General features: G+C 37.6%; 1 long non-coding RNA gene and 1 pseudogene across 5 annotated transcripts in view; both read left to right on the top strand.

The window, feature by feature from the left end:
- Positions 1 to 15,876, top strand: part of LOC110257249 (uncharacterized) — an 830,883-nt gene that overhangs the window by 336,868 nt on the left and 478,139 nt on the right. The gene's annotated exons all lie outside the window — the stretch shown is intronic.
- LOC100513185 (iron-sulfur cluster assembly 1 homolog, mitochondrial pseudogene) lies at positions 6,496 to 6,954 on the top strand (annotated as a pseudogene).

The raw sequence follows: 15,876 nt of genomic DNA, 5'->3' as shown, positions 1-15,876 counted from the left end.
TATATTTTTGAGTTAGTGTTTTCATTTTCTTTGGACAAATGCCCAGGAGTAGAATTGTTATATCAAATGGTAGTTTCATTTTCAATTTTTTGCAAAACCTCCATACTATCTTCCACAGTAGTGGAATTTATATTCCCACCAATAGTGTACAAGTGTTCCTTTTTCTCCACATCCTTGCCTGTTGTTGTCATTTCTTGACTTTTTGAAAAAAATAGCCATTCTAAGGGGTGTGAGGTTATAGCTCGTGGTTTTGATTTGCATTTTCCTAGTGGTTAGTGATGTAGAGCATCTTTTCAGTACTATTTAGTTATCTGTATGTCTCTTTTGGAAAAATATCTATTTAGATGCTCTGCCCATTTTTAAGTTGGATCCTTTGTGGCTTTCAATATTTATTTGTGTGAGTTCTTTATGTATTTTGGCTAATATCCTTTTATCAGATATAGGCCTACCTCATTTTATTGTGCTTTGCTATATCACTCTCATGGATTTTTTTTTTTTTTTTTTTTTTTTTTTTTTAGCAAATTGAAGGTTTGTGACACTCCTTTGTCAAGCAAATCTATCAGTGCCATTTTTCTTCTTCACATGTCTGGGTCATATTTTTATAATTCTCAGAGCATTTTATTTCCTATTTTTATTTTTGGTCTTTTTAGGGCCACACCTGTAGCATACAGAGGTTCCCATCGAGGTAGAGCTGTAGCCTCTGGCCAATGCCACAGCCACATGAACACCAGATCCGACATACATCTGTGACCTACATCACAGCTCATGGCACTGCCAGATCCTTAACCCACTGAGTGACGCCATGGATTGAACCTGCGTCTTCATGGATACTAGTCAGATTCGTTTCTGCTGAGCCACAGTGGGAACTCTCTCAAAGTATTTTAAACTTTATTTTATTTTGTTTTACTTTAATTGTTATTTCCACAACACATTTTTTTTCTACTGTACAACATGGTGACGCAGTTACAAATACATTTATACATTCTATTTTCGCACATTATCATGCTCCATCACAAGTGACTAGACACAGTTCCCAGTGATACACAGCAGGATCTCATTGCTAATCCATTCCAAAAGAAATAGTTTGCGTCTATTAACCCCAAGCTCCCAATACCTCGCACTCCCTCCCTCTCCCCCAAGGCAGCCACAAGTCTATTCTCCAAGTCCATGATTTTCTTTTCTGTGGAAAAACTTCATTTGTGCCATCTATTAGATTCCATTTATAAGTGATATCATATGGTATTTGTCTTTCTCTTGCTGACTTATTTCACTTAGTATGAGAGTCTCTAGTTCCATCCATGTTGCTGCAAATGGCATTATGTCATTCTTTTTGATGGCTGAGTAGTATTCCATTATGTATATACCACATCTTCCTAATCCAATCATCTGTCGACAGACATTTGGGTTGTTGCCATGTCTTGGCTGTTGTGAATAGAGCTGCAATGAACATGCGGGTGCATGTGTCTTTTTTAAGGAAAGTTTTGTCTGGATAGATGCCCAAGAGTGGGATTGTGGTGTCATATGGTAGTTCTATGTATAGATTTCTAAGGTATCTCCAAACTGTTCTCAATAGTGGTTGTACCAGCTTACATTCCCACCAACACTGCAGGAGGGTTCCCTTTTTCTCCACCAGCCCTCCAGCACTTGCTATTTGTGGACTTCTTAATGATGGCCATTCTGATTGGTGTGAGGTGGGATCTCATGGTAGTTTTGATTGACATTTCTCTAATAATCAGGGACGTTGAGCATTTCTTCATGTGCTTGTTGGCCATCTGTATATCTTCCTTGGAGAACTGTCTATTCAGGTCTTTTGCCCATTTTTCCATTGGGTGGTTGGCTTTTTTGCTGTTGAGTTGTGTAAGTTGCTTGTATATATATTCTAGAGATTAAGCCCTTGTCTGCTGCATCATTTGAAACTATTTTCTCCCATTCTGTAAGTTGTCTTTTTGGTTTCTCTTTGGTTTCTTATGCTGTGCAAAAGCTTTTCAGTTTGATGAGGTCCCATTGGTTTATTTTTGCTCTTATTTCTGTTGCTTTGGGAGACTGACCTGAGAAAATATTCATGAGGTTGATGTCAGAGAATGTTTTGCCTATGTTCTCTTCCAGGAGTTTGATGGTGTCTTGTCTTCTATTTAAGTCTTTCAGCCATTTTGAGTTTATTTTCATGCATGGTGTGAGGGTGTGTTCTAGTTTCATTGATTTGCATGCAGGTGTCCAGGTTTCCCAGCAATGCTTGCTGAATAGACTTTCTTTTTCCCATTTTATGCTCTTGCCTCTTCTGTCAAAGATTAGTTGACTGTAGGTGTCAGGGTTTATTTCTGGGTTGTCTATTCTGTTCCATTGGTCTGTATGTCTGTTTTGGTACCAGTACCACACTGTCTTGATGACTGTGTCTCTGTAGTATTGCTTGAAGTCTGGAAGAGTTATGCCTCCTGCTTGGTTTTTGTTTCTCAGAATTGCTTTGGCAATTCTGAGTCTTTTGTAGTTCCATACAAATTTTTGGATTATTTGTTCTAATTATGTGAAAAATGTCATTGGTAGTTTGATAGGGTTTGCATAGAATCTGTAGATTGCTTTGGGTAGTATGGCCATTTTTACAATATTAATTTTTCAAATCCATGGAATATCTTTCCATTTCTTTGCATCCTCTTTAAATTCCTTGATTAATGTTTTATAGGTCTTGACATATAAGTCCTTTACCTCCTTGGTCAGGTATATTCCCAGGTATTTGATTTTGGGGGGGTGCAATTTTAAAAGATATTGTGTTTTTGTATTCCTTTTCTAATATTTCATTGTTAGTATACAGAAATGTGACTGATTTCTGAATGTTAATCTTATATCCTGCTACTTTGCTGAATTTGTTGATCAGTTCAAGTAGTTTTTGGGTTGAGTCCTTAGGGTTTTCTATGTATAGTATCATGTCGTATGCATACAGTGACAGTTTTATCTCTTTTCTTCCTATTTATTTGCCTTTTATTTCTTTTGTTTGTCTTATTGCTGTGGCTAGGACTTCCAGCACTATGTTGAATAGCAGTGGTGAGCGTGGGCATCCCTGTCTTGTTCCAGATTTTAGTGAGAAGGCTTTCAGCTTTTCTCCACTGAGAATTATATTTGCTATGAGTTTGTCATAAATAAATCATGGCTTTGATTATGTCAAGGAATGTTTCCTCTATACCCACTTCAATAAGAGTTTTGATCATGAATGGATGTTGGACTTTGTCAAATACTTTTTCTGCATCTGTTGAGATGATCATGTGATTTCTGACTTTTTTTTGTTAATGTGGTGTATGACAATCATTGTTATTATTTTGTTAGGGTGATCTGTGATAAGCAATCTCTGATATTACTATTATAACTTTCTCAAAGTTTAGATGATGTTGGGGTTTTTAGAAATAAAGTAGTTTTAGGAGACAGGATTAAGATGGCAGAGTAAATGGACTGGAGCTTACCTTCTCTCATAAAAGGAACAAAATTACAACAAACTGCTGGACAACATTCAACAAAATAGACTGGAATGTCTATCAAAAAATGTATCCTTCTCCAGAAGACAAAGAGGAGGCCACATCAAGATGTCATAGGAGGAGCAATTATGTGATATAAGTAACCCCATACCTGCCTGGTGTATGGCTGAAGGACTCGAAAGTAACTATATTGCAGAGGCTCACCCATGGGAGTGAGAGTTCTGAGCTCCACATCAGGTTCCCATGCCTGGGGATCTGGCACTGGGTTGAGGAGCCCCCAGAGCATCTGGCTTTGAGGGCACTGAGGCTTGTGAATAGCAACTCCATGGGACTGAGGGAAGTGGAGACTACTCTTGAAAGGTGCACACAGGCTTTCATGTGCACTGTGTCCAAGGGCAAAATAGTCTCCTTAGGGATCTGAGTCAGACCTGTCTGCAGTTCGTTGAGTGTCTCCTGGGAAAATAGGGAGTGAATGTGGCTCATTGTGGGGGGAAGGACATTGGAGGCAAAGTTCTCAGGGATAAACATCAGCATGTGCTCCTCTAGAGGTGGCCATTTTGGAAAAATCTGGCCAAGCCCATCAGGGCTGAGAAGCCCCAGGCCAAACAACAAACTGGGTGGGAATACAGCCACATCCTCCATCAAACAGGCAGCCTAAAGATCCCCCCACCCAGGCACACAGCCACCTCTAATCACAACCAGAGACAAAACCCCATCCACCAGAGTGATAAGAATAAGTTCTACATACCAGTGGGTAGGCACCATTCCCTCCCATCAGGAAGCCTGCTGCAAGCCCCCATACCAACTTCAGCCACAGGAAGGGCAGGCATAAGAAGCAAGAGAGGCTACAACCTTATTGTCTGCAAAAAGGAGACAATAACCTCACCAAAATGAAAAAGCAAAGAATTATCACTCAGATAAGGGAACAAGAAAAAACCCTAGAAAAATAGGTAAGTGATCTGGAGATTACCAACCTCCATAAAAAGACTTTAGACTAAGAATTGGAAAGATGACTCAAGATCTTGAAAATAAACTGGAGGCAAAGATTGATAAATTACAGGAAACACTGGACAAAGAAAAAGAAGATTTTGGGATTAAGCAAGCAGAAATGCAAAATAAAATAATTAAAACAAAAAATTCATAGAAGGAACCAACAGCAGACTACAGGAGGCAGAAGAACAAATAAGCTAGGTGGAAGACAGACTGGTGGAAATCACTGATGCAGAACAGAAAAGAAAAAAATGGAAAAGAGGTGAAGACAGTGTAAGAGAATTCAGGGACAATGTTAAGTGCACCAACATTCGATTATAGGGGTGCCAGAATGAGAAGAGAGAGAGAGAAAGGGCCAAAAGCATCCCTAACATGGTAAAGGAATCACACACTCAAATCCAGGAAGCACAATGAGTACCATATTAAAAAAAAAAATCCCAGAGAGGAACACCCCGAGACACATAATTACAGACAAAAATTAAAGACAAAGAGAAGATATTGAAAGCTAGGGAAAAGAAAAAAAATAACATACAGGGGAACCCCAATAAGGTTGTCAGCTGATTTTTTAGCAGGAACTCTGTGGGCCAGAAGGGAGTGGTAAAATATACTTACAGTGATGAAAGGGAAAAAACCTCCAATCAAGATACTCTAACCAGCAAGGCTCTCATTCACATTTGAAGGAGGAATTAAAAGCTTTACAGAAAAGCAAAAGCTCAGAGAATTCAGAACCACTAAACCAGAAATCATGAGAAGAGGAGGATAGAAATGTAGAATACTGGAGATGCACTTGCAATTAAGGGACCAACAACTTAAAACAATCTTGTATATGTAGACTCCTATATTAAAACTTCATGGTAACTGCAAACCAAAAATCTACAATAGATACAAACACAAATAAGAAAAAGCAATCCAAACAAAACGCTAAAGATAGTCGTCAAACTGTAAGAGAAGGGAACAAAAGAAGGGAGGAAAAAAGACTGAAAAAAATAAATCCAAAACAATAAACTGGCAATAAGAACATACATATTGGGAGTTCCCACTGTGGTGCAGAGGAAATGAATCTGACTAGTAACCATGAGGTTGTGGGTTCAATTCCTGGCCTCACTCAGTGGGTTACAGATCCAGTGTTGCTGTGAGCTCTTGTGTAGGTCACAGATGCATCTTGGATCCTCCATTGTTATGGCTGTGGTATAGGCCAGCAGCTGTAGCTCTGATTAGACCTCTCTCCTGAGAACCTCCGTATGTTGTGGGTTCAGCACTAAAAAGCAAAAAGCAAAACAAAACAAAAACAAAAACAAAAAACAAAAAACATACATATCAATAATTACCCTAAATGTAAATGGACAAAAGGAAAAAATGCCCAAACCAAAAGACGCAGACTGGCTGAATGGATACAAAAACAAAACCTATATATGTGCTGTCTTCAAGAGACCCACTTCACTTCTAGGGAAACATATAAATTCAAAGTGATAGGTTGGAAGAAAATAATCTATGCAAATAGTAATCAAAATAAATCTGGAGTAGCAATACTCATATCAGACAAAAAATACCTTAAAATAAAAAATATGAGACAAAGAGGCACATTACATAATGATCAAAGGATCAATCCTAGAAGAATATGTAACAATTGTAAATATATATGCACACAACATAAAATCACCTCAATATGTAAGGCAACTGCTAGCATCCTTAAAAGGGGAAATTAACAATAACACAATGATAGCAGGGGATTTTAACACCCAACTTACGGCAATGGACAAATCATCCAGATAGAAAATCAACAAGGAAACACAGGCCTTAAATGATGCATTAGAACAGATGAACTTAATAGATATTTATAGAACAGTCCATCCAAAAGCAGAAGATTAGACATTCTTCTCAACTGCACACAGAACGTTCTCTAGGATAGATCACATTCTGGGCCACAGATCAAGCCTTGGTAAATTTAAGAAAATTAAAATCAGTCAATGTGCCAGACGTGTCATGGAGAGAGGTTGAGGTGGCTGAGCTTCAGCCTGAGGTACTGGTTGCTGGGATGGTGAAGATGTTGGCTTCATTAGTCTGGGCCACTGTCCAGTCTGTGAGCAAGAGGAAGCTGCAGCCCACCTGGGCTGCCCTCACCATGACACCTTCAGCAAATGAGATAAAACAACTTCTTAGAGATAAGCCTGAACACGTAGGTGTGAAAGTTGGTGTCCGAACCAGGGGTTGTAATAGCCTTTCCTACACTCTAGAATACACGAAGACAAAAGGAGACTCTGATGAAGAAGTTGTTCAAGATGGAGTCAGAGTGTTCATTGAGAAGAAAGCACAGCTAACACTTTTAGGAACAGAAATGGACTATGTTGAAGACAAATTATCCAGTGAGTTTGTGTTCAATAACCCAAACCTCAAAGGAACATGGGACTGTGGAGAAAGCTTTAATATCTGTCTCAGAACCACTTGGGCTGTGGACCCCAGGAGAGCTATGGAATCTCTAGGGCTTATTGAAGAAATCATGTGACTGTCATGTGCTTAAGGTTTTTAACAAATGACTGCCTTACAAGGAAAATAAAGTGATGCATTTTTAATACAAAGCCAGTGTGTTAGATTCCATAAGAACTGGTATTTGTGGGGTTTTTTTTTTGGGGGGGGGACAGAAAGCTAAAAGCTTTAGGGACATTTTTTAAGTCCTACCCTCCAACTAATTCTTTCCTGCATCCTTTCTCTTAGAATCAGTTGCGTGACAGTTGCCTTTCTGAGAGGATTTCAGGAAACATATTCTTTACAGGTGTGCGTTGGTAGTTCTTTTGAGCACCTTGAATGTATATATACCCAAACTGATGTCTTTCAAAATCAAGAGACAGGAAGTCTTGACCACTGGTGTGATGTGATGGTGCATTGTTTTTCTACCTGAAGTAGGCACAGTGTTTCTACTTTTTTATCCAAAATTTCATTGTCAAATGCCTCCTTTGCATTACCCTGTACCATCCCCAGCCATTAGATTAAATCGGACAGAGATTCCCTTGAACTGTAGTATAGAATCTTTCTGAGTGAAGGGATCAGAAGGTAAATACTTCAACCCCTTGTTTTTAAATCCATTTCTTTTGCTACCCTGCTCAGAGATGGGGTCTCAAGCTGACTTAGATCCTTTTTGTTTTAAGTCTCTTAAAAGCCATCTAGCCTACCCCTTCAGTTCTATACTTAGTTCTATACCCAGGGAAGCTGAAGGGTTTTTGTCCCAGCTCCCTCATACTGCAGGTGAGCTAGGGGCAGAGCTAGGACCACCCACATCTCCTCCCTCTTGGTAGTGACATGCCGGATCTTCGCTGAGGTGGTCAGTGATGGTAAACAGGTGATTTGGCTTCTTTACCTTGTCAACACTTTGATAAAATGTCTTTGTAATTTGGAGAACATAGTTTTATTTTAAGTGAGAAGATTCTTATTTTAAAACCCAATTTATGTAGGAGTTCCTGTTGTGATGCAGCGGAAATGAATCCAACTAATAACCATTAGGTTGTGGGTTTGATCCCTGGCCTCACTCAGTGGGTTGGGGATCTGGCATTGCCATGAGCCGTGGTGTAGGTCGCGGATGTGGCTCAGATCCTGTGTTGCTGTAGCTGTGGTGTAGGCTGGCACCTGCAGCTCTGGTTGGACACCTATCCTGGGAACCTCCATATGCTGCAGGTGAGGCCCTAAAAAAAAAAGCAAATACATAAATAAAACCCATTTGTGTGAATTACCATCTTGTTTCACTCAGACAGTGGAACAGTAGTTTACCCTAGCAGGTAAGAAGACAGTGTAGCAACCCAGGATTTTTCTCTTGAAATGTAGTACTAATTGAGAAGCAGAAGATGGGGTCTTTTCTTGAAATCCCAATAAGCATACACTCTCAGAGTCCTAAGCCCAATTGCTAAAATTTTTAGCCTAATATTTAAACCTAACATTTTCACCACCAACTTTTCTTTAACAGTGTTCTTTTTGTCAAGTAGTTACTGATTTTCCTGGGTTTGACATATTAAATTTTATGTGAGATAACATACATGCTTTTTTTGAAAGCTGAGTCTTACAAGTTAAAGTAGCCAAGTTCCTTTATGTTTGCCATATTTACTAAAGTACCTGGCACAAAATTCACCTAAATCTAGAATAGTAGCTTTATGTAAATGCTTCATGAATTTGTATTGTTAATATAATCGTCAACCCACTTATGATTTGTGTAACATTGTATATGTGCAGAGATTGAGTTACCATTAAAACAAACAAACAAAAAAAGGAAAAGAAAATTGAAATCATATCAAGCATCTTTTGTGATCACAATGATATATGACTGGAAATCAACAAGAAGAAAAAAACTGCAAAAACCACAAACACATGGAGACTAAACAACATGCTACTAAACAACCAATGTATCACTAAAGAAATCAAAAAGGAAATTAAGCAAATGATAACAAAGACACAACAATCTGAAACCCATGGGATGCAGCAAAAGAAGTTCTAGAGGGAAGTTTATAGTAATACAATCCTAACTCAGGAAACAAGAAAAATCCCAAACAACCTAACTTTACACTTAAATCAACTAGAGAAAGAAGAACAGATAAAATCCAAAGTTAGCAGAAGGAAAGAAATCATAAAGATCAGAGCAGAAATAAATAAAAGAGAAATGAAGAAAACCACAGAAAAAAATAAATGAAACTAAAATCTCATTCTTTGAAAAGATAAATAAAATTGATAAACCCTTGGCTAGACTCATCAAGAAAGAAAGAGAGAGGACTCAAATCAATAAAATTAGAAATGAAAAAGAAGTTACAGAGTTCTCGTCATGGCTCAGTGGTAATGAACTTGACTAGTATCCATGAGGACATGGGTTTTATCCCTGGCCTTGCTCAGTGGGTTGAGGATCTGGCATTGCTGAGAGCTGTGGTTAGGTTGCAGATGTGACTTGGATCTGGCATTGCTGTGGCTGTGGTGTAGGTTGATGGCTACTGCTCTGATTCAACCCCTAGAATGGGAACTTCCATATGCCATGGGAATGGCACTAAAAAAGGTCAAAGAAAAAAAAAAGAAAAAGGAGTAGTTACAACAGACATTAACAGAAATATAAAGGATCATAAGAGTCTACTACAAGCAACTATATGCCAATAAAATCAATAACCTAGAATAAGTGGAAAAATTCTTAGAAAAATAAAATCTTTCAAGACTAAACCAAGATAAATCAGATTGTTATGATCATTATACAACTACAGATGGGATAAATTCATTTGAGTAATAAAAAAATGGAAAAAAAGACTAAACCAAGATGAAATAAAAAAGATGAATGGATAAATCACAAGCACTGAAATTGAAACTGTGATTAAAAAACTTTCAACAAACAAAATTCCAGGACCAGATGGCTTCACAGGCTAATTCTATCAAATATTTAGAGAAGAGCTAACACCTAGCCTTCTGAAATTAATCCAAAAAATTGCAGAGGAAGGAACACTCCCAAACCCATTCTATGAGGCCACGATCACCCTGATACCAAAACCAGACAAAGATACCTCACACACACAAAAAGAAAATTACAGGCCCATATCACTGATGAACATAGATGCAAAAATCCTCAACAAAATACTAGCAAACCAAATCCAGCAAGACATTAAAAGGATTGTACACCACGATCAAGTAGGACTTAGCAGAGGGATGCAAGGATTTTTCAATAGCCACAAATCAATACACCACAACAACAAACTGAAGAATAAAAAACATGACCCTCCTAATAGATGCAAAAATATTTTTAAGCTTTTGACAAAATCCAACACCCATTTCTGATAAGAACCCTCCAGAAAGTGAGCATAGATGGAAACTACTTCAACATGATAAAGACCATATATGACAAATACACAGCTAACATCATTCTCAATGGTGAAAACCAGAAAGAATTCTCACTAAGCATCAGGAATAAGACAGGTATGTCTGCTCTTGCCACTATTATTAACCATAGTTTTGGGAGTCCTAGCCACAGCAATTAGAGAAGAAAAAGAAATAAAAGGAATCCAGATTGCAAAGGAAGAGGTAAAACTATCACTTTTTGCAGATGACATGATACTATACCTAGAAAATCCTTAGGATGCTACCAGAAAACTGTTAGAGCTCATCAGTGAAATTGGTAAAGTTACAGGATACAAAATTAATATGCAGAAATTTACTTCATTTCTATGTACTAACAATAAAAGATCATAGAAATTAAAGTAACAATCCCATTTACCATCACATCAAAAAGAATACCTAGGAATAAACTTACCTAAAGAGACAAAAGACCTGTACCCTGAAAACTCTAAGAAACTGGTGAAAGAAATCAAAGATAACACAAATAGATTGAAAGATATACCATGGTCTTAGATAGGAAGAACTGATACTGTTAAAATGGCTATACTACCAAAGCAGTCTACAGATTCAATGCCATCCATATCAAATTACCAATGGCATTTTTCACAGAACTAGAACAAAATATTTTAAAGTTTGTTTGGAAGCACAAAAGACCCAGAGTAGCTAAAGTCATCCTGAGAAAGAAAAATGGAGCTGGAGGAATGAGGCTCCCTTACTTCATACTATACCACAATGCTATAGTCATGAAAACAGTATGCTACTGGCACAAAAACGGACATATAAATCAGTGGAATAGAATAGAAAGCTCAGAATTAAACCCATGCACCTGTGGTCAACTAACCTATGACCGAGGAGGCAAGAATATACAATGGACAAAGGCAGTCCCTTCAATAAGTGGTGCTGGTAAACTGGACAGCCACATGTGAAAGAATGAAATTAGAATACTCCCTAACACCATACACAAAAATAAACTCCAAATGGATTAAAGACCTAGATATAATACTGGATACTATAAAACTCTTAGAGGGGGAGTTCCCATCATGGTTCAGTGGACATGGATCTGACTAGGAACCATGGGGTTGTGGGTTCAGTCCCTGGCCTCACTCAGTGAGTTGAGAATCCGATGTTGCCATGAGCTGTGGTGTAGGTTGCAGATGTGGCTTGGATCCTGCGTTGCTGTGGCTGTCTCATAAGCCGGCAGCTGTAGGCTGTAGCTCCAATTGGACCCCTATCCTGGGAACCTCCATATGCTGTGGCCCTAAAAAAAACAAAAAACGAAAACAACCCCACAAACTCTTAGGGGAAAACATAGGCTGAACACTCTCTGACATAAACCACAGCAATATCTTCTCAGATCCACCTCCTAGAGTAATGACAATAAAACAATAATAAACTGATAGGACCTAATTAAATTTAAAAGGTTCTGCACAGCAAAGGAAACCCTAATGAAACAAAAAGACAACCCATAGAATGGGAGAAAATATTTGCAAATGAAGTGACTGACAAGGGATTAATCTCCAAAATAAAGTCATCCTGCAGCTCAATATCAAAAAGTAAATAAATAAAATAAAAACCAAACAATACCATAAAAAATGAGCAGAAGATCTAAACAGACATATAGATGGCAAGAAACACATGAAAGTGTGTTCAACATCACTAATTATTAGAGAAATGCAAACCAAAACTGCTATGAGGTATCACCTTACAACAGCCAGAATGGCCATCATCAAAATATCTACAAACAATAAATTCTGGACAGGGTACAGAGAAAAGAAAACACTCTTACACTTGTGGTGTGAATGTAAATTGGTGCAACCACTATGGAAAACAGTATGGAGATTCCTCAAAAAACAAAAATAGAATTACTATTTGATCTAGCAATTCCACTTCTGGGCATCTATCCAGAAAAACTATGACTCCAAAAGATGCATGTACCCCAGCGTTCATTGCAACACTGTATACAATAGCCAAGACATGGAAGCATCCTAAATGCCCATCAACAGAAGGGCGGATAAAAAAGATGTGCTACATATACACAATGGAATATTATTCAGCAATGAAAAGAAATTAAATAATGGCATTTGCAGCGACATGGATGGACCTATAAATTATCATGCTAAGTTCATCAGTGAGACACAAATGTCAAATATTATTACTTATATGTGGGAGCTCAAAAAAGGATACTATGAACTTATTTGCAGAACATAAACTGACTCACAGACTCTGAAAAACTTGTGGTTACCCAAGGGATACAGGTTGTTGGGGAGGGATGGGGTAGGGGTTTGGGATGAAAATTTTGTAAAATTGGGTTGTGGTGAGAGTTGTACAATGAAATTCATATTCATTGAAGCACTATTCACAATAGCCAAGACACAGAAACAACCCAAATGTCCATTAACAGATGATTGGATTAGGAAGATGTGGTAAATATACACAATGGAATACTACTCAGCCAAAAAACAACAAAATAATGCCATTTGCATCAACATGGATGGAACTAGAGACTCTCATACTAAGTGAAATAAGTCAGAAAGAGAAAGACAAATACCATATTATACTTTTATCTGGAATCTAATATATGGCACAAATGAGCCTTTCCACAGAAGAAAATCATGGACTTGGAGAATAGACTTGTGGTTACCAAGGGGGAGGGGGAGGGAGTGGGATGGATGGGGTGCTTGGGATAGATAGATGCAGACTATTGCCTTTGGAATGGATTAGCAATGAGATCCTGCTGTGTAGCATTGGGAACTGTGTCTGGTCACTTATGATGGAGCATGATAATGTAAGAAAAAAGAATGTATACAGTTATGTGTAACTGGGTCACCATGCTATACAGTAGAAAAATGACAGAACACTATAAACCAGTTATAATGGAAAAAAATCATTCTACAAAAAAATAAAATAAAATGGGAAAACAAAAAAAAAAAACCCAAAAAATAAAGTGATTTTAAAATAAGGTAGGTACATTTTTTAGACAATACTATTGCACTCTTAGTGGATTACTGTGCAAACATAACTTTTATGTGTACTAGAAAACAGAAAAGAATCATGTGACTTGCTTTATTTCAATATTTGTTTCATTGTGATAGTCTGGAACTGACTACACAATATCTCTGAGGTATGCCTGTATATGATTTGCAAATATTTTCACCCAGTGAGTTGCCTTTTTATTTTGTTCATGGTTTCCTTTGCTGTACAGAAAATTTTAAGTTTTATATAGTCCCATTTATTTATTTTTGATTTTGTTGCCTTCACTCTTTTTGTCAAATCCAAAAGTTCATCAGCAAGACTGATGTCAAGGAGTTTACAACCTTTGTTCTCTTCTAGGAGTTTGAGATTTCACATTTTATGTTTAAGTCCTTAATCCATTTTCAGTTAATTAATTAATTAATTAATTTATTTTATTTATTTATTTTTTTGTCTTTTTGCCTTTTCTAGGGCTGCACCTGCAGCATATGGAGGTTCCCAGGCTAGGGGTTGAATCGGCGCTATAGCCACTGGCCTACACCACAGCCACAGCAACGCAGGATCCAAGCCACGTCTGCAACCTACACCACAGCTCATGGCAACACCAGATCCTTAACCCACTGAGCAAAGCCAGGGACCAAACCCACAACCTCATGGTTCCTAGTCGGAATTTTTAACCACTGAGCCACAATGGGAACTCAGTTAATTTTTTTAATAGCATAAGAGAGTGGTCCAGTTTCTGTCTTTGCACGTGACTGCCCAACTTTCCCAACACCATTTATTGAAAAGACTTTCCTTTCCCCACTGTATATTCTAGTTCCTTTGTTATAAATATAAATAAATATATATATATTTATATATATATTTACATGTAAATGTTGAGTTCTGCATTCTCCATTCTGTTCCATTGATCTATGTGTCTTTGTGCCAATATCATACTTTTTTGATTAATATAGCTTTGTAATATAGTTTTAAATCAGGAAGTGTGATGCTTCCAACTTAGTTATTTTTTTCTCAGTATTGCTCTGGCAATTTCGGATGTTTTGTAGTTCCATACAAATGTTAGTTTTTTTCTCTCTCTGTAAAAAATGCCATGAAATTTTTCATTGAATTGCATTGAATGTATAGATTGTTTGGGGTAGTGTGAATATTTTAATGATATCATTCTTCTAATCCATGAATACAGAGTATCTTTTTCTTTTGTGCATTTATGTCTTCTTCAATTTCTCTCATCAATATCTCATAGTTTTCTGTGTACAAGTCTGTCACTTCCTTTGTTAAATTATTCTGGGGTATTTTGTTCTTTTTGATGCAATTATAAATGGGTTTGTTTTCTTAATTTCTCTTTCTGATAGTTTGTCACTAGCATTATAGAATGTGATGGATTTCTATATATTGATTTTGTATTCTGCAGCTTTTCTGAATTCGTTTACTTGGTCTAACAGTTTTTTGGTAGAGCCTTTAGGGTTTCCTCTATGTAATATCATGTCATTTGCAAATAGTGACAGTTTTACTTCTTCCTTTTGAATTTGGATGCCTTTTTTTATTCCTTTTTCTTGCCCAATTTCTCCGACTAGGAGTTCTAGTTCCTTTGTTATAAATTTATATATTTATCATATAAGTATATATTTATATATTGAAATATATATAAATCTGTTTGAATAAAAGTGGTATGAATGAGCATCCTTGTCACTGCATTTTTTTTTATTTCTGGAAAAAGGGACACACTCATGGGTCCCCTCACCAGGTGGAGAGAGCCTCACAAAGCCCGGATATGGCTTTCTCCAGATTCCACCTTGGGTCTTTTCCCCTTGCTGATCCTATTGTGTATATTTTTTCTGTAATAAGCTTTAGCCATTAGTGCTTTTAGCAGAACATCAAATGTTTACTGGGCCCTTGAAACCCCTGGGACACATGCTTACTGAGAGACTTAAAACAATCAAACAGGAATGGGAGGGATTACAATGACTCATGTTAAGTAACACAATTCATCCTTTCAGCCCCGGGAGGGACTTACCCCATCAAGTGAACATGCATCTGAGGTTCTGGGAGTATTGAGAGAGGAAGATATGTGGGGGAATGATATGGGGAAGATATGTGGGGGAATGATATTAAAGCCTAGAACAGTTCCTGGCACATAGAAAGTGTGCAGTACACACGTTTGTGAGAGGGGGAAAAAGAATGAAGTGAGCAGAGTTAGATTTTTATTCCAAAACATAGATATTAACTGTTATGTCATATTGCCACCTCCTTTGCCTTCTTTCCTTATGGTGCTGTTGGGAGAATCATAATAGAAGGGCTTTTACAAGGACCACATACTGCACAGATGGGAAGGTTCTCTGTCAGTCTACAAGCAGAGGCACAAGACAGGCTTGTTTTATCCATTCAGAAAATGAGTAAAACAGCATCTACTTCTGTCCCATCTGGTGTTGTGTCTGGGTTGGGTATTTTGGAAGTGCTGTTAGGTTGATCTGGGTGGGAGTTTTAGTCTGTTTTCTTAAACCACTCCTGCATTAAGCCAAAATGATTTCATTGTGAGAATACTTGCTTTTAGCATCCTTGTTTTTAAGTAACTCATTCTTCATGTGGAATAGCTAGGAACTTTCAGGCA

This window comes from Sus scrofa, chromosome 16 (assembly GCF_054392235.1).
Source record: "Sus scrofa isolate SSC_HxYL_T2T_F1_AM1 chromosome 16, Sscrofa_HxYL_maternal_Yorkshire_Landrace_v2.0, whole genome shotgun sequence".
NCBI lineage: Eukaryota > Metazoa > Chordata > Mammalia > Artiodactyla > Suidae > Sus > Sus scrofa.
The sequence above is the reverse complement of the archived record's forward strand: the minus strand, read 5'-3'. Positions and strand labels throughout refer to the sequence as shown.